A 21,482-nucleotide genomic window follows, 5' to 3' on the forward strand; every position below is an offset into this window, starting at 1 on the left:
ATGTAAATAAGGTGGCATTGTGTGAAAAGAATCCAAACATAGCACAGGCATGAGAACATTTAATATACGCTGTACATTCTCCAGTCAACAGTTGGTGTGAGTCTGTGTGTGGGGGGAGGATGGTGGCATTTCTGATGGTGATGGGGGGAAGTGGGAAGTTACAAGCTAGTCCCAAAAGCATAAATTAGTACATTTTACAGTGGGGTAAGTATCATTTGATCAAGTCACTGTGAACTCCTCTGAAGTCCTGATGCACAATGGTGTTTGTGATATGTCTACCCGTTAGCTTGCATGCTGGAGATAGTGCATATTGTTTAGCCTTAGGGAAATAGATACTTTGATTTATCATTCACTTTCACATCTCTCCACAGTGCTGACCTACATTCAGCAGCAACTGTGGCTGTATATGTAAGAGAGAGGTAAGCAATGGGATAGAGGGGATGAAGATGCCTAATTAGAGATCCAGTTGTATCATCTGTTTCCTTGGTCTTTGCTCCCTGCTTTCTGTAACTACTATATTCTTAATACAATCTCACACTCATCAAACAGTCCACAGTGATTAGTTCTGTGTGCAGACATATGTACGTGTGTGTGCATTCATGTCACTGTCTGCTTATGTGTGTAGCACATGACCCACTGAACTAAGCAAAAGTCAGCTAACACACACGCCTACACACAAATGCACACATGGAAACTAAGGGAGAAACAAGCTGTTGCATGATGGAAAAACAAAGAAAACAACAGTCAGTCGGAGATTTTGAAACAGTACCTTGCTGCAGCAGCTCCCTTCATCTAATCTTCTCCAACACAGAGCACTCTAACGATCTCTGCAGGGAACAACAACCCTGGAAGGGAGGCAGCGATGCCCCTGCTCTTCCATCGAACATGTTCATTTTACATTTAAGACAAAAAGAAAAATCTAGTAAAGCTGTCATGCTCAGCTCAGGTAAACAATGAGTCAGTCATTAGTCTGGTAGAGCTAATGGAGCACCTACAGCCTACAGCAAAAATCATTAGAAGCAAATATTCAGTAATGACTGGTATACCTTTGCCACAACTAATAATCAATTTTTGAGGGTGTTTTCCAGACCCATCTAATTGTTCTCCATGAGTTACAGAGAAGAAGCAGGAGAGCCAAATGACAGTCTATGCACTACACAGGCTGCTTGCACTGTATTTTAGTAAAAGATGACTGCTCTGACCTTTTATTGCGAGTAAATGAAAACCATTGTCAGAAACAACACAGAACAAAACGAGCAGCTTGAATCAGCTGAGGCTGCAAAAAGTTTCTTACCCCCGCTTCTCTCTGTCGCTTCTCTCTCTCTCTGTGTGTGTGTGTGTGTGTGTGTGTCTCCCTACATGAGCTAAGCATCAGTTGCCATGCTGTGTGGGACTGTTTCCGAAGCAGTGTCCATTGTTTGGGATTCAAATTTGGGCATCTTCATATAAAATGGATTGTCCCGCAAGAAAAACTAATCAGAATTAATGTCCCATGACAGGGTGTGTGTGCGTTTGCGTGTGTGTGTGTGTGTGTGTGTGTGTGTGTGTGTGTGTGTGGCTTGAAACATCTCCTTTTACAGTCTGTGGAAACAACGTGTGTGTGTTCTTGCACTTGCTCTTCAAAAAGGCAGGCATGTGTATATGATGCAAGAGCTTCAGGCAGACAGAGGTGTTGTACAAAACAACCCTGCACAGCTCATGGAGACAATGAATCCCACCATGCGCTGTCATCCCACAGGACAAAAACAAGAGAGAGGAGTCAGCCTCATGCCTGCAAGGAGATCTAATCCCCATACCTTTTTATCCCCTCTCCCCACCTCGCGCGCTCTTTTCTTAAGAATCAGAAACTCTTACAATTTTCTGCATGTTATAAAATCTTACGGTTTATTTGAATCTTCAGGAGGCACAGCAGGTGGTGAGTGGGATAAAAGCCAACACTAAAATAATTTTTATGAAAAACTCATTTTCACCTTGTTCGAAGTCATTTCACACAATATTAATGGTCAGAGGCTGCAAGTTAAACTGTGAAGGACTGTGGAGCAGTGTTCCTGGGCACGCCGCCTGTGTAAATCTGCGATATAATGTGCAGATAAACTGTTTTAACACCAGTGGGCGCCATGGGATCACATTTTCCCTTATTTCCTCAACCACTGAAAAGTGATTTTGAGAGAGAAAAGATGCATCTGATTTAATGAGGAATAACAGGAAGAAAAAAATGTATCATATTACACAATAGATAGTTTGATAGATCGATCAATATAGATTTCAGAACCATGGAGAGCTCCAAATACTTTGATTTTGCTCTGACAGCAAAACATCTATAAACGACCTTGCCTTCTATCGCCTCGTCATCTTGCAAATACATTTGCAGTTCACAAATTGCAATATCTTTGAAGTTGCTCGTGAGAGAAGATGTAGTGATTGTGATGAATAAGCGTTTGTGATAAATAACCCAGAATTGTTTCATGATTTTCATCATGAAATTAAGGCACATGCAGTTTCTTATTGTGATAAATGATGACTATTACAGATATTGTCAGAATAAAATTAGGAAACCACACTTTTGGTTAGCTTGAATAGCATGAGTACTACAAAGGCAAGGCAGTTGTGTGAGCCTATTTTGTAACAATCTACCATGTGAGTGGGGATCAAACAGTACTTTCAATGATAAAAAAGTCATTGTTATTCTGGCTTGTGAGTTGAGGGAGCAGTGATAGAAAGCATCCTGGCAAATAAACAGAGGTTCATTGGTACAATAGAGGTTGGAACAGTGCACAGAATTATGCAATGAAATCTAACAGGTCTCCATGGAGCAACATGAGCTGAAGAACTCATAAATGTTTGAGGACCTGCTGGGGAAATATGTGCACGCCTTTGTCAACGGTCTCAGCTCACATGCTGAAGCTCTCATTGTAATATATACAGCAAAATGTTTTCTTCCACTTAAATCTACTGGAATTACTTTACAATCAAAAAGAGTGTCTCAGTCCTTTTTCCTTACTTGCGCACAAAATGACAGTCAGATGTAAACAACACCTGCCTGTCTCTGTGTGGTCTCCGCTTACTAAAGAAACACGGCTGGTGGTAATCATGACCTGCCCTCAATTCCCTCTACAACTGCCTGGTAATATGATAAAGAAAGACAGCCTGATTGGCCCTTCATGCCTACTGCCTTCCTCAAACTGCCCTCCGGCTGTCATCTGCTGCCATACTGCAAAGCTGCCTCCATGAGTGATTTATTCTTTTCCAGGCTGACTCCTGCATCACCCCTGCACTCATCATGCAGGCAAACAGACTTGAGAGATACACAGAAATGGCTCAAGAGGACAGGGCCTTCACAGAGCGAGATAACATTGACTCAAAATGGAATTTCTGCAGCATTTATGGGGATATGACATAGTAAAGTTTAGCAGAAAACATCTGATTAATGTTGCATGAGATAAATAACCAAAATGTGTATGGTTCTAGCTTCCAGATCCTCCATCCACAGCTCCGCTCACCTTGAGATGTGCCTTTGCTCAGCTTGTCCTCAGGGACAGAAAACTCTGTGCTTTGATTGTAAACAACCCTGTCCGAATTTATTATCATCTGCCAAGAGTGTGTAATCCCAAAGACCACTTCCTCACGTCTGTATTTCCATATTCATGAAAAATGCCGCTGTTGAAAGTGAATTGTAACTTCTCTCATTTTCCAAGTTGAATTTTGCATTGTCATCACTCGTAATTGGGACGTTGGGCCCTAAAAGATGCAGTATGCTCCCTTCCCAGCTTCTTGTGACTGAGTAACACAGAACACTGGATGTTTGATCACTTCTCTTGTGCACTTCCTTTTGCCTTAGATGTTACATCACGGAAATCCATTTTTAAACGTATTCACATTCGATTCATCAAACAGAAGAAAATGATGTCAAACACTGACAGATGTCAGCAGAATATATCTCTCAATGGAAGATGTAAACAAGATTGTTGGGCCTTCATTAGCAGCTTCAGTGCTTTGCTAGGTTACAATATGTGACCAGATCACTCCTAATGACTGTGGAGCCACAAACAGTAATGAATGCAAAACGCATGAGCTGACTTAATGATTATTCTCCCATTTGAGAGTTTATCTTGATCAGCTGTCGGCAGATGTGGCTTCCTCTACAGCCCATTCTGGGTACAGAGAGAATCTGATAAAGGTGGATAGATAATATGCAAATAAAAAAGTAAAGGACTTCAAACATGCCATTTTTTGCGGGAACTGCAGGATGGAGTGTTCTCTGTACAGTTAACTTAATTAATGCTTTAACTGGCCACATTTTTAGCAAGAATATAAGCAGAATATAAAGAGAGTGTAGTGTTTTTGTAATCGGCATGAGGATATCTGAAGTGATTTAAATGCATTTCTCAACAACTATAACTTTCCTCCTAAGTTTTCCCTTCTCTGGCATTTTAAACTCACAAAGAGCTTAAAGACTTAACGGTTTTGCGCCACATTAACATGTTTGGAGAACAGATTATAAATACTTTGAAATATAACACATTCCAGTGCATCACCTCTCTAAAGTATGACCTTTCTGACAGGGTCTACAGCAATGATGTTGTATTGTTTTGCATTTTGCACTATCATTGCTGTTCCTCAGGCTGTGCTCTTTTGGACAGAGATCTTGGCCATTCCTGGGATCCACTGGAGCCACTTGCCCAGTTTGGGGGTCACAGGACATGAATACTGTATGTGTATGTAACTTTAATGTACTATATAGATATATGTTCACTGGCTACTTTGTTTGTTACACCAGTTGAACTGTCACTAAGACAAATATCTAATCAGCATGATGGCATGACATGACAGCGCATTACAAGATGGTTAAAACAACCATGTCGTATGGTTGTTAGTGCCATATTTGCTGGTCTGCTGAGGTCCTAGGATTTTCCCACATAACCTGTGCTAAGTTTACATCTGAAAAATAGAAAATATTCAGTGAGTGAGTTCTGTGTGTGAAAATGACTTGATGATGTCAGACGATAGAGGAAAATGGCCAAACTGCTTTGAACTGATAGGATGGCAAAACCAACTCACATCATAACCACCAGTTACACCCAAAATCTGAATGCATGCACATCATGTTCAACCTTGAAGTATTTGAGCTAGCACAGCAGAAGACCGCTCATGACAGCTAAGAACAGGAAACTGAGGCTAACACACCATGTCACAAATCTTAGGCCATCTTAAACTGGTTCCTTGAACATGACAGCAAGTTCACTGTTCTCAAACGGCGTCCACAGTCAACAGATCTCAACCTAACCGAGCACCTTTGGGATCTGGTGGAATCCTTAATTTGCATCTAGGATGCGCAGCTGACAAATCTGCACCATCTCCCTAATAATCTCATGTCAGTATGGGCAAAAAACTCTGAGGAATGTTCTCAGCACCTTCCTGAATCTGTGCCATAAAGAATTACAATGTTCTGGGGGCTAAATGGGGTCTAACCCGATACTAGCCAGGTGTACCTAAACATTATAAACAGGTGTTAAAGCAGTACCATTTTGGTATCAGTACTTCTCAACTGCATAATGAAGTTCACTTTTTCTGGCTTTAACTACCGTGAAGTGCAGTACTGCTCATGAATGTTGCTTCCACTTCCAGAGCATTATTCACATGGAATTCATCTGATGGGGAAGCTGGAAAGGGAGATGTAAATGAATTTAACAAGTAAAGCAATATAAAGTGTCTAATTATAGTTTCGACTTTGAATTTGCATGTCAAGCTATTATCTGCATCATTTGAGGAGTGGCTCTTCAAGGAGATAAATCTCACTCTCTGTCAAATGGGAATTTAAGCTATCATGTTGCAGATCAGCTCCCACACCTGAGGTTGGTCCACAAGCAGATCTAGAGCTTTGAATCAATTACCACTTCAATGCCCACAAACCCAGATCCCATTTCTCTCTGTCACGCTCGATAAAAGCCATTCCCTGACTTTCAGCGTACATTCTCTGTCTCTCAGTGCTGGAGCTGCTTTTCATTTGTTTCACAGATCTTTAAAAGTGTTGCCCATTTCACATTTTGTGAACTGACTCAGATCTCTTTCTGGAGTAAAATAACCCCATGCAGGTGTTAATGTCAGAGTTTAAATTTTGACTTTATCCCACACTGACCTCACTCTTTTTTTTTCCTTTTGTTTTTTGAAGAAAAATTCAACCGTCAAACTGAATTACGTTTCACTCACTCAGCACTATTTTGTTTGGGTTAAAGATAACTTCATTGGTACAGTAGCACAAATGTCTTTCTTTTCTACACTTTACATTCATCTTGACTTCTGTTTATCTACAAAACCAAAATCTGTTTTAACAAAGATATATGTTGCTGTATTTTCCAGGGAATACAGTGCACATATGCACAGATACACAAATAGTTTTCTTACTATAGGATATGGAAGCCAGTTCTATATTGTTTTGATGAAAATAACAGTTTCACACTGGTGAAACAGACAGACTTGCGATCTTCATAAAAAAAAATCCACTGCCAAATAAAAGGCAATAAAAAAATTCAAACACAGAGGAGGAAAATAGATTTAAAGACACCCATTGAATGCGTGATGAGATCAGTTGTGTAGATTCCGCACATCACAGTAACGCTTGAATTAGTAACACATTGTCATAAATAATTCCCTGGACTTGAACCCAGCAATATAGACACACGTGGGTAAAAACATTTGTTTTATGCGGGCCTGATGTCTCATTACCCTCCGTCTATATGGACAGCATTTGACACTGCTCAGCTGAAATCAGCAGCAGCTTTCCTTGAAGGTGACTCTCATCAGATTTAGTCAGCATTGTTCTGTTTCAACCATGAATATGTAAATTGTCCTTTTTGGCTCCATTTGAGATGAGATCAATTTGTGGCTGAAGTGGATTGACTCGTGGACTTTTAAATACCTAGAAATCTCATTGACATGAGTGACAGCCTCTGCCCTTCTCAGGTGGAGAAGTGAGAGGAATATTTGGACAGTTGAGTAAGCATACGTGAATGCGTGAGTGAGTGTGCAGGACTGTGTGGGCTGTGTGTGTGTAATGTATAATTGTACCAGCAAAGATCTAATGCTGCACCTTGGGAATGGTGATTATCTGGAGTAATTCCTAGTTCTTTTCATTTAAATCTGACAAATTGTCAGCCACAGTAATACAATTTTGCTACCTTTCAAAGAAAAGAAGAGATGGTACAGATCTTTATTGCACAGGGCAGGTAAACAATGGCTGGATCCCTTATAGGCACACACTCGCACAGAGCACTTCTCAATTATTAATGCAGGTGTGGATTACCTCTGCAGAGAGGGAGAGTTTACATACAGGTAAAGAGTGAACCATTTCACTCCATCTGCCCCATTTCCAATTCCACTTTCATCTCCATCAGACCCCCTCAGCCATATCAGTCAATCAGATTCTACAAGAGGACCTCTGAATCTGTCTCAGCATGCACAAACAAACACACAATGGTAGCTAATGACTGGCCAGTTGCTGAAAGGCTTGTCTCCTTCCTCTTCTCACAGAGGAGGTATTCACTCCCCCCCTCCTGCTTGTGTTTGGTCTGCCCTAGACTGGCTCCTCGTGACTCAGTTAAGTCCATCTGCTTTTGAATGGTCAGGTATTGTTTCACTAACCAGGATCCTCTTACCTCGCACAACAAAAGAGAGGCCATCATTCCATTCTTACACACACACACATTCACACATGCATACATAGAGGAACAGACAGTGGAGAGCAGTCTGAGAGCAGCAGTCACATTTTTCCCAAGCGTCTGACTGGAAGCTGCAAGGAAATCACGTTGTATCCAGTATTTCAGAAGAGTACCGTGTCCTTTGTCTCAGTGGTCGGTGTTTCACGACTGCATCATTCTGCACTTTTATCCATTTTGTCCATGTGCACTTCTGAAGTAAAGTTGTTGGTGAGACTCTCTTCTCTTGAGGTAGGACAGAACAAATTAAAAAGCGCTGAAGTTGTATTTAATGTATATGTGATTATAACCAACTAATAATTATTAATCATCATTAAAAGCAGACTTGCATTCTTTACAGCAGCATAACACTACTGCCCTTAATTTGGCATATTTTTTTAAACTTAAATGCATGGCATTAGCATCGCCAGTTCACCATGACATTAGCCTCATTAATTTCACCTCTTTTTAAAAATTGCCCTCCAAAGGTTTTTTTTCCTCTTCTTAGAAACCTGAAAATGGACCAAAAAGCTGTTGCTGTTTCATAAAAGGCTCAAAAAGCCTATTGACCCACTGATATTCAGGAACAGCAATATGCCTAAATTATTATTCAGATTTAAAGTTTTTTAATTTAAAATTTTAGGAAAGTAGTAATCTTATTCAACTATCTGAAGCAACGGGGATCAGCAAAACGATTAAGGACCGAATATCCCAGTACAAGATCCTTCATCACAAAAGTCTCAGATGTTCAATTAACAAATTTAATAAAGGAAGCTGTGTGATAACAATAACAAAACCAGAAAAAAGTGACAGAGAAAAGAAGCAGCATGAGGATGTGGGTGAGAACCAGGATTTATTTGAAAAACGAATAAAAAGAAAGCTTCCTAGTCTGTCCCAGGTCTTTTCTACATTATTTTAACCAAAATGATCTTAAAAGTAAGGATTTAAATTTGTGATACTTAAAATACACCTTAGTTTAGTAAATGCAATGATCCTCTTGGATTCCTTTCATTGTTTGTGTCACATTTGATTATGAGTTTTAAAAAACTATAAAAATCTAGTATTTTAGCTCTCCTCCAGTGGATCATCATTACACTGCAGGAAATGGAGATAATCCCTTCCTCAGCAGGTCATACATTTCCCAATTTTTTGTAAATACTGGTAAATATTAACTATAATTGCACATGAATCAGCATATAACTGAATTAAAGAACACGGTGCTTTACTGAGATGTAATTTCATGCTGGATATGTGTGTGTGTATTAAATATAGCGCTGTAGAGGTATATCTATGTAAATCCCATTATTATTATTTAGCATTTTATGATGTTATTCCATTTTGCCAAAGGCAGGCATTGTTTTATTTATTGACTTAATCTATTTTATGTGGTTTATTTTAGGGCATTTTTTACATTTATTTTGACAGGGACAGTAATAGAGAAAAGAGGAACAAACTGCAAGGAAACAATATGTTGCAGATGATCCTCAGCTCAAATCTATTGCTTGTTGGTTTAAGTGTCCAAGAAATCTAGACTTGAACACTTGAATGTACTCTTAGAAATCAAGTGTGGATTCTGGCATTTTGGGGTTTTTTTTGCTTGGAGTTTACAACCTTTTCTGTGATAACTGACTGTGAACAGCAGAAGTGAGCTGCTGAAGTGAGAAGGTAGAAAATAAATATGAAATAAGAGTTGGGAAAAGTAGAATTTGCTTGTTTCATAGACTGGTAGGCTGAAGAATAAACAGCAGTTCAAATATCTCCAGAAGAGCTGTAAATCATTCACTTCAATTCAATTTAAATTTATTCATATAGCACCACTTCACAACAACAGTCACCTCGAGGTACTTTATATTGTAAGATAAAGACCCCACTGTAATCGAAAGAAACCCCAACAATCACACAGCCTTCAAGCATTGGCGACAGTGGGAAGAAAAAACTCCCTAATAACAGGAAGAAACCTCCACTTGTTGCAATAGGCTGGGCGATAGGACAAAGGGAAGGAAGCAGGGAGAGACAGGACAAAAGGCAAACTATAGGAGAGAGACACAGACTTAATAACTGCTAATGATTAAACTGAGTAGTGGTGTATAAACAAACAGAGAGTGATGTTTCTATATTTCCAAAACTAAACTGACACACAATAAAAAGAAGCGAAATTAAAATGTTTTATATGCTGTAGTAGCAAATGTGAGAGCTTGGTCAGCTGACTGACGCTGTACAAAGCCAGGAAGCCACAGGTGGTAAACAGACTTTGCTGACATACATTAAAAGAGTGAGTGGGCCCTCAGTGCATCCCTTCCTGATTGCCCTGATAAACATGCTCTCTGTACATCTTTTCTTCTTTCATCGCTGCTGCCCTTAGGGCTCCTCCTCACCTTCGCAACCTCTCCGTCTGTTTCAATTAGTAGGAGTGCAGGGTGGAGCGCAGAGGTCGATCACGCAGGCACAAGGCTGCAGGTGCACCTACAGTATAACACACAGATGTCACTCTGTGCCTATTAGTGGGGAACATTGTCACAGATGAGAGCATGAGGATGTTACTGCTATAACAGAGCTGGAAAATGTAGGTTTTGGGGATGCTGGGACCACTCAGGCACACGGAGACAGGCACTGAGAGACAAAGTAAAGCAGAACTAAATGCTATGGTGCAGAGATATACCCTTACCTTCTCTCATCTTCTTATCCCTTGCACCTACATCGAATTCCCTCATGCCTGCATGACACCATGTTTGTGGTTCTTTTTTTTAAAAATCAGACGGTAATGAAAACACCTCCCTGAATAAAGTGCAACAAGCTAAGAGTAATGGCTTAAAGCTGTTTATTTTATTCATTTTTTTTCCTTGTGAGTAAGTCAGTCTGGCCACTCTTAACAGCATGCACATCCTTTTAATGCAACCAGCATTAACTAACTACAATGTGCAAAGACATCAGGTATACTCAGATGTCCTTTTCAGTGGACACCATAAGAAAATAAGTGAAATATAGATATAAAAGTTATATAACAGGATAAATGACGCTTGTTTGCTTTCTTGCCTTGAGTATGTATGAAGCTCAGGAGACAATTAGCTTTCCTTATGCTAAGCATACAGACTGGGAAACAGAAGGCTTCACTCTGTCTTAAAAAAAAAAGTCTGCAGTAGAATATGTTCTCTTTTTTCCCCCCAATTATTTTTTCGTATATTTCTCTCCGGCAAGTGGAAATATTTAGAGAACTAAGATGCTGTTACCACAGGAAGGATTTGATTTCTCTCCAAATGCTCTCGCTGTCGGACAAAAGACCATCAGACAATCAAAGTTCTCCTGAGTTGTGTTTACTGTCAGTCGCCTAAAAAAAGTTTCTAGGGTAGTACTTTTAAATCCTAGAGTGTAATATCCATACTAACGCTGGACAATTAAAACTTAATCTAGCACCACTTTCAGAAATTTGTCAAACGTAGGGCCAAATTTGAAATCTGAAGAGTTTTATAATTATATTTTACAGGTCCCAGATGCCTGCCAGTCTGTTTTCCTGCTCTTGCACAGAAACGAGTGACTGAGTCATATCATATTATATTCATCTCTCTGTATCTGCAAAAAAGCCTCTCAGGGTGCTGGTGCAGTCATGAAGGTGATCAAAACCCTTTAGATCTGTACATCTGCGTGCCCTGAAAATACCACAAGTCTTACTGCTTCCTGAGTGTCAGCTTTGACCCAGCACTAAAATAAAGCCGAGGACCTCTGTGTTTGTGATGACCCTAATGAATGTCAGTCAGGTCAACCAATGGCAAAGTTATACTGAGGGCCTTCAGGGATGAGTGACAGAGGATGTGATACCAGCAGAAAAGAGTCAGATGCTCTTTTGACTCTCTCTCAGTCGCAGGGAGGAATGCTAATGACATTTTCCCTGAAGAACTGAAGAAATACAGAGAGAGAAAAACTAATGACTCTCTATCTCTGTGGTCATAGCAAGCCTGCGGACAGCTTGTTAAATCTCACAGCAGACCAACAAGATGTTACTCAGAATGCTTAAAGCCATCTGCACACAGAAAATGTCTGGCATTTAAAAACAAACGTAAAAGAAACAGGATCCATGATAACAATACCAAAGAATTTAGAGGGTCGTCCCCAGTGTGTTTGCCCTGAAATGTGGGCGTAATACACAAGGACAAGATATAAGATTGAGCCATAACTAAGTATATTTTCATTGTTGATATTTCTATTATTTCAACATATATATATTTCAGTTCCATTAACTTGTTTGGGTGTAAAAATTTCAGAGGAAAGCTTGTCTATCAAAACATTCTCCTAACAGAAACTCTAAAGGTCATTACTTAGTGTTCAGTGTTGTGCAGTTATGTATTCAATAACTTCATACACGGCATGTACACACAAAATGCCTTTTCAGCTTTTGTTACCACCTAAACTAATATCTGCTATCATCAATGCCAGGAGGCTGAATAATTGGTTATATTAGAGTCTCTTCCTATGAGAATCCTGCCATGATTAAGAAAATTATCATACCCTAGTGTGTTATACAAATATGCATTCATGCACACACATGCAAATGCGCACGTGCGCGAGCGCGCACACACACACACACACACACACACAGACAACAGAATCAGAGTTCAGGAATTATGACTGAAATGACTCTTGTTGAATTGGGGTCATTCATTTATTGTACCAACATTCCTCTGACTGGAGCTCAACTTCCATCGGTACCCTTACAACTAGTAGTTTGCAGTACTTTATTGTATTTAGTTCAAACACGATTATATACTCAAAAAACAACCAACCAAAAAAAACGCAAATACATGTTGGAGAAATATTGGATGGGCGAGCAATATAACAAAATTACTCTCCTCTGGAGAAGATTTTAGTGCCATGAATATAGCAGTTGTTGTTTCAGCTCAACAACAGGCAATTAGACTTTACAAAGAATAATTTCTCCCAATCTGACACCGAGTTTCTCTCTGTAGACAAAACAAATTCTGTAGATGCCTCTCCTTCATCCCTTCCTGCAGTGCAATGCCTGTAGGAGGCTCGAAGAATGACTGATGGTTTGTCTTTAACAACAGTTGACTAGGATAAGGTCGGGACTTTGGGGCAAGACTTACAGTCATCTGTCACTTTTAGGGACCGTGTATCTGCTGCATCTCTCCTATACCTCATTTAATTTTGCTACTGCATGAATAGAAGAAGTACAAAGAAAAGACAGAGGTCAATGAAATTGTGGTTCATTACTGTTCCTGTGTGTATCTGTGTTGACAGCAGATTATTCTTAAAGGCTTTGGGCAACAATGAAAGGGCAGCAACAAGCAACAACACAGTAGTTTATTAGGCTATCCACAGGTATACATAGATTCACAAATGAATTAGTTGTTTTTTTTTATAGAAATATGGTTTGCACTTAGATAGTATCCAACAGCTGTGTTTTGTGATTTCATTACCATTCAGATTGCAGATAAATAGCAGCACATTATGATATATTCATTGATACAATTTAAAGAGTTTACAGATCATTTACTGAAGTAAAAGGAAAAACTTAAAGAATCTAAAAATGCTTAATAATTTTTTTTTAAAAAAAATCTGCATTTAATCTCTTAATAAAAATAACTACTATAATACCACTGTTATACTCTTATCATTATACTTTACTTTAACTTGTCCTTAATGTAAATATGTAAGAAAAATTGTGTATGTTTCTGTTCTGTGTCCTGTGTACTGTTTGTTTGTATATGTGTCTTTTTGGCTGCTGTTACAACCAAATTTCCCCTTGTGGGACAATTAAAGGATTATTCTATTCTATTCTATTCTATTCTATTCTTTACCTACAATGCAGTGAAAAAACATTATTGACTTTCCCCAGCATGCTTGAAGCAATGCAGATAAAGTTATGTTTCACATTTTTATTCACATTTTAATTGAAAAATAAATACTCGTGTTGGATAAAATAAGTGCCACCACTAAATTTATCTCAAATTCACATCCATACAGGGCTTCTAGATGGTTTCCCAGGGATGAAAACCACATGAGGGAGTGACAACGCTCTGTTATTTAGACCTTTGACAGGTAAGATCTGCTGTTCTCTTGAAGACTGTAATTTCTGAACGGGTCTCTGAGTTCTTAAGAAAAAAAAACTTTGAGTCTATGAAGGGATTTCAATTTTAACTGTATAAAATTTCACTACAAGGAAAATCTGCAACAAAAAGGGCATCTCAGTCCAGTAAATTCAACAGAAGAGCAAGCAGTGTGGTACAAAACAAAGGTTTTTAGAAAGTCTGTGAAATGATCTACTTCTTGTCACAACGCTTGCAGTTGTGACAAAGTGCCTGTAGGCATGTTTAAAAGGAGATTTCTAAAAATGACCGGGAGAAGAGAACAAGCTGTCTAAAAAGAGCATTAGAATAAAACTACACTTTGCCAATAAACATTTGTTGAAACTGGGCCTTTTGGAATCGTGTGCTCTGTATAGATCGACGAAACGGTTATTTGGCGACAGTAACAGAAGGGATGTTTTTGCACACATACAAGATGTTTTTCTGGAGAAGACTGTCATAGCCGCTGTGAAGCATGTTGGAGGAAATGTGGAAGTTTGGTGTTATGTCAGTGCCTTAAGGAGTGGGCAGCTTGGAGTCACTGATCTCAACGTGAATTCTGCATCTTTATAAAAAGTGCTTGATGATAACATGAGAGCATTTATATAAAAGGCTGGGTTGACATCTTGTCTAAAGGAAAAAACATAGTTAATCCATTTGATCCCATTTTGAGGTTATTGCTCTTTTCTCTTTATTTATTGTGTAACACATATCACATAATGCAAAAATACTTGGATTCCCTTACGTCTCTTAGTCATCACAGTGACACTATTGGTTTATTGTCTTACTTGTGCAGGGTCATGTAAGTTGTGACTGGCTAATTCATAAAGGTCACATTAGAGCCCCTCGGCTCTGTTCTGAGGTGTTCGGTGCCTCTGCTCCCTGGTTCACCACTCCTGCTGATGTGATCTTCACTCTAATGACAGTGGTGACTTTGCCACAGGCTTTCCTGTTTCTCTCATTTTCACTGTCATTTTGTCTCTTCATCTCTTTCACTTTTGTTTGCCCTCTGTCTCTCCTTCTTCTAGGACTGATTTAACATTTAACATCAGAATGACCCTAATGTGGACAAATAAAACCAACTCTTCTGCATGTCTTATGTCTTTCTCAAATTTTTTTTCAAACAAGTTAGAAAAGGCACAGTGGCACAGTGGTTAGCACTGTTGCTGCACAGCAAGAAGGTCCTGAGTTCAATTCCACCATCAGGCTGGGGTCTTTCTGTGTGGAGTTTGCATGTTCTCCCCGTGTTTGCGTGGGTTCTCCCTGGGTACTCCGGCTTCCTCCCACAGTCCAAAAACATGCAGTAGTGGGGATAGGTTAATTGGTCAATCTAAATTGCCCATAGGTGTGAATTTGTGAGTGCAAATGGTTGTCTGTGTCTCTATGCGTTAGCCCTGCGACAGACTGGCGACCTGTCCAGGGTGTACCCTGCCTTTCGCCCTATGACAGCTGGGATAGGCTCCAGTGCCCCCCATGACCCTGTAAACGATAAGTGGAAGCAAATGGAAGTACCAAACATAATAAAAAAAGCGCAATGCCCTGAGAACCCCAATAAAATATACAAAATTAAAACGTTGCTCTAATGTTAAAAAATAAAACATTTCCCAGGTTTGAGTGCAAATAAATATTATTGTGTTAAAGCTGAAAAAAATAAAAGGCACCACTTAATCAACATAAGAGACTGTAGAAGATGCAGAAGACTTGTACCCACTATACAGAGTCTTTTAAGTAACTTTAGAGAGGCCAGCGCTGGTGTCATGAGCCCCCCGGGCTTGGTCTTATAGTAAGAAGACAGACTGCAACAAGTTGGATGATCTTTATTGCTTCTTGATGAAACCAAGTGTCGCAAGAATTGCAGTAATTAAGTCAGTGATTTAAAAAATCTAAAACAAATTCACATTTGAGTTAGATGGATGTTTAAACCAGTAGAGAGCACAGATAGATGAATGTTAATCATCGAGTCTACTTTTTAAAAGGTTGAGTCAAGAACCAAGATAATAAAAATGTCAATATCTGCCATCTGTTATGGCACAGAAATAATATTTAGTGCCCTTAAGAGAGATTCTTTGGTGAGGGGGGGAGGTAGATTTAGAACTACTCAAAAAATTAGAGCCAGGAAGTAACATTGAAATTGTTAATATACTACTGCTGATATGGATCCAGATCCAGTTTGTAGTACAGGCCCGAAAGTGTTAACAGTATTTCCAAAGGTGAGCGATTCACTGACAATAGCCAGCTAAGGCCAGGGTCTGACAGTAACCAGAACCTGTTTAACAAAGTAAATGAGACAGTGGTTATGACACGTTCCACTGAGGTGATCAGAGAGAGGAGTGTGAACTTGTTAAGCAGGATTAGCTCTATCGATACCCGCGGAGGGAATAATGACTGAAATATTGATGATATTTATCTTGTCAGCAACAAAATTTGAAAAACAGTTTGGAAACAGTATTAAAACAGGGATGTCCTACGGGGAGGCATTTAAGAGATGGCATCTGCAAAAAATAATAACTTGGAATAACTGAGACTTACAGAAAGCTTGCTGAAATAAGATCCCCTGAGCTTTTGCAGCTTTTTCACGTGGAGTTAATAAATCTACTGTTTGGAGTTTTTTCACATGTAAGATTCTCGAGCCAATAATTTTATCATTTAACCAGGGAAGCAGATTACTAATTGCTTTTTGTCTAGACCTTCAAGGGACAACCAAAAATTGAAGACCACCAGCAACACATATGCAAGTGCAAGCAGTGTAAGATTAACGTGAAACGTGAGTTGATTTTTTACCTCCATGAATTTTTTTACTTTTTCATTTAGCAGCCCTCTGTTACTGTTGCATGTAACAGCAGTGTTACTATTGATTGAATGTGGTAGACGTACTCATTCAATATTTCGCACACGTGATTGATGAATGCTACTGTTGGTAGATGAGAAGTTTGTTTACATCTATTAATCGTGCAAGTGATCAATAGAACAAGAGGCTTAATAAACCCATTGATTATTTTCTAATGTAATTCTCTTGCAACGGCCACATCAGTTTAATTTCCCTCAGCACTGGAATAGAGGCATAAACGTCTTGCTTTTTCTCTGGTAACTCTTGTCTCTGTTAATTGAATGCAACGTTCTCAGTCATAGAACTCTTGCATGAACCGTGTTGTAGAACTGATATAAAGATACAAGGCTCATCGGAGCCTAAAAGAAGAAGGATAATAATTATAAATACAGTAAGTTGAGGATAGCTGTGTGAAAAAAACAGGTAGTTGGTCAACATGTCAGGCTCTTCTTTCTGCTACACTTCCACCACTGGGGCCTTTCTGTTAGTCTCCTGTGTGACATCCACCTATGGCAGGGGTCTCGAACTCCAGTCCTTAAGGGCCGGTGTCCTGAAACTTTTCCATGTGTCCCTGTTGCAACACACCTGAATAAAATTTGTATGTCATTAGCAAGAGTATAGAACTTGACTGCATTCTGAGGTGGCAACCACTAACCCTACTCAAGTAAATTTAAGTAAATGTAAGTGTTTAGAAAAATGTACTTCTAAAAGTACTTTTATTGCACCATGTTCATTCTCTTATGAGCTGCTGTAACATGAATCAAATGGCTGAATTGCCACCTCAGCAGGCAGTCAAGTTCTACGGAGTCTTGCTAAGGACAGCGGCCCTCGAGGACTGGAGTTCGAGACCCCTGACCTATGGAAACACCTCTGTGGGGCATTGGGGTAACTGGTGCTTAACTCCAGTGTATCTCCTGACAACAGAGCAACAATTTTTGTGATGATTTCACTCTCCACTATGACACCAGCAGAACAGAAGTTACACCTTAGGCAAATAGACCGGCTGGCACTCTATCACCTTTGTGCAGTATGCAGCGGCATTTCACACATCGTTATGCCACAGCAGTTGTTCAGTGAAATATCTGTGCAACCCAGTTGGCGGCCCTGCTATTTACCTAGTGTTTGCTTCTAGGTTGTTCTCAAGTTTCTCACAGTAATTAGCACTGAAACATCTGATCTGCAGGTTGCATACTGTGAGCAGTTGTTGGTCTGCCTTTTCGGGTGATAAGTGGCTATATGTCCCTGACTGGTTTGTCAAGTTAAAAGGAAATAACCCACACATCTGGAGTTCTTCAGTGCTAAACTTGACTGCTTGTTTAACCACAGGCATGAATGAAATTAATCTTACTTTGACAGCTCATGTTTTAATGTTTACAGGCTTGCTTTTTTTGTGTCACATGTATCATCTTTGACTCTGTACACCATGGCCTAGTGTGTCTGTGTAGGGTTGAAGTCTCAGCAAAGCTTTATACACAGAATAACTGCTCTTGTTTTCAGATGGTCGAATTTTTCATCAACCTGATGCCCCCTTATTAAAAGCCCCACTAGTTAACATAATTAAATAGCTCAATTATAATCAGTGAGAGCTGGAACATTAGCCTGAGCTATCATGGAGCCGATGGAAGGCTCAGTAGCAGCTCCAACCTGCTGTTTACAGGCAGAAAGAAGTCACGGGCCTCAGTGTGGTTGGGCTCAGAAATGAAAAAAAAAAAAAAGCACAGTTGGACATTGATTGAGAGGCTGCAATTTACATACTGCAGAGATTTTGGACAAGTTCTCTGAGAATCTCGCAGCTTCTGCTCCTGAGGTTTCCACACATAGAAACAGGATGGAGTGATAGACAGACAGACACCGAATATGCTGGAAGGAAAGGACACACAAAGCCAGGTACCCATAGAAACAGACAAAGGAATAGGCAGACAGACAACAGTCGTGCATGATTGTGCACACAAACAAACTGGGAATGAAGTAAATCCAATTACAGAGAACAACAGGGGGGCACATAAAACAATACGGTTGTTACACCTTCAATATCAACAGTATTAACAATGCCTAGCCATTACAAATGGAAGAAAATCAGTAATAGGAATTTGATGATTGCAGACTGTTTCTGACTGAATTATTGTGTTTTGTTCATATGAAATGATCTTACTTAATTAACAGTGTTGAAGCTGAGTCCTGGGTGTTTGCCTTTGAAGTCTTGCCCTCTGCATAGAGTTGGAAAATGTGTCTCATCTTTGCAGTTCCCTTTCTACAGTCTGTGCCTTGGTAGCACGCTCACTCTGATCACGATTCAGCTGTTGGCCAAAAACAAAGAAAACAGAGAAACTCATTACTGCTCTTCTGGCCTTCCAGTTGGATTTCTTTTCTCTTTTTTGGGGGTGGGGGCTGCAAAAAGTTTTTTCTGCAAAAAGAAATAAAAACAACATATGACACTTAGTCATTTCTCATAGGGTGATATACATAAGTCTGACGTAGCTCTGGGAGTTGGCTGTTCATTAATATAGATTTGCCTTAATTCCTTTCACATCCTGTTTTTGAACAGTTTTTAATTTTTAGAACATTTTCTCCATGCATTTGTCTTTTCAGTGACCTTGAGATCAGTAAGTCCATTTTTACATTTATACACTGATAACAGGGTAATGCACAACTGATAGCTGCTTAGCTTTAGATTCTGAAATCTATATTTGGGCAGGGCAAACACAGCCCTACCTCCCTGATTAATCTGTCTCTGTCACATATCTCAGTTGTATTTCTCTTTATCAGATCTGGGCCCAAGTTGTGCCTTCATTGTCTGTCTCTGTTCTGCCAGAAGTGGCCACTGGATAGACATTGGTAGGCAGAGGTCTCATACTCTCTCATCTATAGCCAGGCAGAGGTCCAGATAATCCCTATAGAGGCAGCAGATCACTGTCTCTCAGTGGCTCAACAGCACCAAACTAGGAAGGCTGATAGGAGGAGTAATTAGTGCTTAACAGCACACTTGGTGTGTCTATGGGGGAGAGGGGGGAAAAGAAAAAATGAGACAGAATAGAAGCAGTGGAAAAGGACAGATGGAGAGAGAGGGCTTGTCCTTGTAAAGTCGCCATGCTCCCTTAGAAAACCTAGAAAAGTAATTGCATATAAGGTGGGGTTTTTTTTGCAGTTCTCATTAGCAAAATGGTCTCCCACAGGGTAAAGGTTATGAAACAGAATTCAGGTTATAAGGCAATATACTTATAGTGGCTCTGCTATTGTATATTAGCCTTATCCTTATGCTCACATGCATGCATCTATGCATTCAGTTAGTCTGTCAGCCTGTTGACCTCAGCACATAGTTGCAGAACAGCTGTTCCTTCAAAAGTTTTGGTGCATGTGTAGGTCAGCGCTTACTGTGTCTTTTATTAAGTGTGTCCCTCAGTCTGATTCTGTCCTCTGAATGTCCTGTGCTGCATTTGTTACTAAGTGACAGCCCTGGACATCGAGGTCAGAACACCAAGGCCACTGAAAACTTCCTGCTGTCAGAAGTTTTAGACTTAGGACAAATTATAATTGGTGATGTGATTTTTGAGAGACACAGAGATCTTTTGTTTTAAACCAAAGCAAATATGTAAATGTGCAACATTTGGTAATGGGTTGTGTGTTTGGTTTGTCTTTTATTTTGTACACTTCCTTGTAGTGTTTACCTCTTTGTCCAAATACATGATGAATTTGATAGTAATAATCATGGTTAAGCTGTTTTGAGAAATTTTTTGAGTGTATTTTGAGTTCGTAAAACATTTCTTCTTATTAAATTTTAAAGAAAAAACTCTCAAGGGCTTTACTTTTCAGAGCAGCAGCTTTACTAAAATAATTTCTCCCTCATGTATTAACAGTTTTTTTTCTATAGTATATCAACAACTGCAAAATGTAATAAATACAAAACACTCATCTCCTTTTCCACTTAAGGGTGGCTGTTGATCAGGAGGTAGTGTGGGGGTGGATCGATGTCCCGTCTGCATATCTAAGTGTCCGTGAGCAAAATACTTGTGAGTGTTTTTGCTACTTGGACTGTATAAAAAACGATGTTTGCAACCACTATGTATTATGTGAAGGCTGTGTGCAGGCAGGAGTGGTAGTAGGAGGACCCAATGTGTCTTTTTTTACTACCAGTCTTCCTCTGCTGCCCATGCAAAAGAACTCAAGTTTAAGAGATTATTTTTTAGACCTACAAACTATATCCATCTTTTGGATAGTTTACGGTTTGTGTGACTAGGTGACTATAATAATGTAAAGCAGTGGGTCACCCAAAATGCAAAAGATTCTCAGTTTGAGAGTGGGAGGAGACACACACCCGGAAAGCTTGTGTTGGGAATAGCATCCACCATAATAATATGTACCAGATCAAATATCTGGATCCATCCATTGTGGTGACCCCATGTGAATAAGGGAACAACTGAAAGATGATGAATAGTAGTATAAAGCACTTTAAGTGGTCAAAAATAGGCAAAGAATCTATAATGCCAGACCTTTTATTTCAGTTTAAAAAGGCCAGTTTTCTGAGTTTCATGAACTGAAGTTGTGAAGCAACTAGAAGTTATTGTACTCTGTTGCAACACAGTCACTGACATTAAGGTCACTTGGTTTCGAGTGAAACAAGGGACAAGGAGTTTGATTTCCCTGTTGGAGTCAGGACCCTTGAGAAGTCTTTACCCTGGAAAACCAGTGAAGAGAAATGCTTTAATAATCACACTTTGATTAGACTTCTACTCCCAAAACATCTAACACAATTACACCGATTTACACAGGTAATTAAACTCCTAAAGGGATGCACACATCTGTTTGTTGTGGTTTTTATGAGTTGAGAAACAGAAGCGTACATGTTACTTTATCTGTAGATAAAGTCCATTAGTAGTTAGAATTTCTCAC

At 39.5% G+C, this 21,482-nt stretch overlaps 1 protein-coding gene across 1 annotated transcript in view; it reads left to right on the forward strand.

Annotated features, from left to right (window-relative positions):
• Window positions 1-7,636: 7,636 nt before the first annotated feature.
• Window positions 7,637-21,482, forward strand: part of shank3a (SH3 and multiple ankyrin repeat domains 3a) — a 225,956-nt gene continuing 212,110 nt past the window's right edge. The window contains exons 1-2 of the mRNA XM_040025475.1: window positions 7,637-7,943; window positions 13,668-13,742. The gene's annotated coding sequence lies outside the window, so the exon portion shown is untranslated. The remainder of the gene's footprint in view (window positions 7,944-13,667; window positions 13,743-21,482) is intronic.

This window comes from Simochromis diagramma, unplaced genomic scaffold (genome assembly GCF_900408965.1).
Source record: "Simochromis diagramma unplaced genomic scaffold, fSimDia1.1 OVJJ01000293.1, whole genome shotgun sequence".
NCBI classification, from domain to species: domain Eukaryota; kingdom Metazoa; phylum Chordata; class Actinopteri; order Cichliformes; family Cichlidae; genus Simochromis; species Simochromis diagramma.